The sequence below is a fragment of the Solanum lycopersicum genome, chromosome 11 (genome assembly GCF_036512215.1).
Source record: "Solanum lycopersicum chromosome 11, SLM_r2.1".
In the NCBI taxonomy this organism is placed as follows: Eukaryota; Viridiplantae; Streptophyta; class Magnoliopsida; order Solanales; family Solanaceae; genus Solanum; species Solanum lycopersicum.
Window position 1 is genome coordinate 24,623,126 of NC_090810.1, and position 2,904 is coordinate 24,626,029.

The following is a 2,904-nucleotide window of genomic DNA, read 5'->3' on the forward strand; positions in this document are numbered from 1 at the left end:
TTGAATAAACAAAGTAACATAATTCTATATTTAATTAAATTCGTGTGAGAGTAAGGCTAGAATTTGTAGACTACCTAGGAATGGTGCTAGATAAAATAAAATCGACCCTCTTTCAAATAACTACCATGCTTAACAAACATTATCACCTAATTAACCTACTCGAGTAAAGTTTCATTAATAACATCTCTTCGAATCATTTATTACTTTTTTTTGAAAGTCCTTACATTATTCATGAACTTTTTTATCCATATTTAGAAGTATTCTCGTGCAACTAGGATTCACGTAAATTTTTCGACAAAACATTTCCTTATTGCCTTACTTTACCAATTATTTTAGGATATTATAATCAATAAGAAAAATAGTAATAAGATGATATTATTTAAAATAAAGTTTTTTAATAAACGGTAAGAAGTTTAATCAATGTTTTTATGCATATTCATGCTTTTAATATAGTACAGATAGATTGCAAAATTTTGCTATAAAAAATAATAAATAAAAATATCATTAGAATTAGTATTTATTAATTAAAAATACTCCTCCAAATGAAAAGTGACATGAATACACAACTTATTTTATCATATTCTCTAAAATTCTCTGTCATTTGAAAAAAAATTAAAAGTATGTACTCTCCCATTATCAGATACATCCCTTTACACAATTGTATCAGGATATCGAATGATTTATCCAGAATTGAGACGCGATGCATCGGAATTTTGAGGAATGTAGCTAAAATTGAGACGCCATGTATTGAGACATTTCGAAATGTATCTAAATTCCATCAAAATTAAGAGATTTTTGTGATTTGAAAAACAGTAAAATTTTCCATAATTTTTCCTTCTTATTTTGCTAGCCTAGTCCAACATTGAACCAATTGTGTTACATTTTTTTTATTATTAATATTAGTGGTAGAAATTCCATGGACAAAGTGAGTGATTCAGTTAAGTATTTTCCTTAAGACGTTTTGTACATTTTCATTATCTTTATTCACTACACTTTCAAATAGAACACGCAATTTAGCTAAGTGGTTTTTTTGAATGTTCATCATTAAAATTTTGCATGTATGTTTCATTAACCACTAAATAATCAGTCTAGTCAACAATTCGCTTGAAATCAACAATGATTTTCGATTGTTGACAATGGCTAGGATGTAGATTTGGAGCGTGACAATAATTACATAATCTAATTGTCGATTAACGATGACGAATGAATTATAATTTTTGTAAAGTTGTTTATGAAAGCTTCTCAAATGGTTTTTAAGTTTTCATTGATCTTGATTATGACTCATGAATTATTTAAAGGTCTTACTATCCTTACTTGGTCGTGCATATCATGTTTAAACTTTGTCATGTGACCATGCCTATATTTTTATGCATTTTCCCATACTTAGTACATTCACTGTACTAACACATACTTATACCTATATTGTCTCATAACATGGGTCTAACACTCCTTCTCTCAGATGTACTTAGATCGGAATTGCTCGGCTTGATCATTAGATTAGTGAATGTTGTGACGAGAAAATGAGAATGCAAATCTAACAATAAAGAACACCTAGTTTAACGTGGAAAACCCCTTCAAACCGAAGGTGGGATCGACAAGATCCGAATTGCTTTACTATACCAATTAGAGGGTTACAAATATTATTTTAATGGCTACACAACAAGTGCCAAAAGAGAACAAACAATAGCTACACCAACAAAAGATAAATAGAAAGAGACACCATCCAAATCCAGCTTCTGTTCGGGGCCTAAAATAGGATCTTTCTGACCTCCGAATCCGATCTCCACCGTTCAAATCAACCACCAAGATATCAGGAACACTCATTCCAATTCATCCCGATTCAACGGTTAGTTAATCGAAAAACATGATTTGAACGTTGCTGGTCGGAGAAAAAGACTGCAGCAAAAGAACCATTTTCTTTCTCTCTATCTTTTCTCTTGTTGAAAGCTCTCTAAAAAAAATCTCTCTTATGTTCTAAATTCTTTCAAAGACAATATCAATGATCAATTAATTATTCTCTCAAGATCATCCTCTATTTATAGAGTTGTACTTTTCCTTACAAAGCCAAAATCAACTACAAATAGGATTACAATTCCAATCCTTTTCCTAATAGAATTAGAAACCAAATAAAGAGAATAAATTCCATCATTTTCCAAGTAGGATTGGCCATGGGCCTTTGGCTGGAGAGTTCAAGTAAAGGATCTTTTGGCAAGCTTCATGCCTGCCGCACTTCTACAAAACTCATGCTTATCTATGATCACCATTTTCGTAAGCATATCTGAAGGATTGTCATCAGTGTGTATCTTCTCAACCTCAAATAATTTCTCTTCTAGGGCCATTCTAATCCAATGATATTTTCTACTAATATGCTTGGACTTAGAATGAAAGGTAGAGTGCTTGGTGAGATAAATATCACTTTGATTATCACAAAATAAGACAAATCTTGATTGTTCAAAATCAAGATCTTTGATAAACTCCTTCATCCAAAGTGATTCCTTGGCACCTTCAGTAATGACAATATATTTGGCTTGTGTGGTAGATAGATCTATGCACTTCTGAAGTCTTAATTGCCAAGAAATAGCCCCCCCTCCAAAAGTGATCAAATAGCCAGAAGTGGATTTTGAATTGCTAAGATTTCCTCCCAAGTCAGAGTCTGTGTAACATACTAGTTCAGACTTGCCACTATCAAAGCACAACTCCATATCTGATGTACCCTTCAAATATCGTAGTATCCATCACTGCACCCCAATTTTCTTTTCCGGGATTGGAAAAAAATCTGCTAACGGTACTAACAACATGTGCAATATGGTCTAGTGCAAATCATAGCATACATCAAACTACCAACCGCGGAAGAATATGGAATACTCGACATCTCATTCTTCTCTTCATTAGTCGATGGACTTT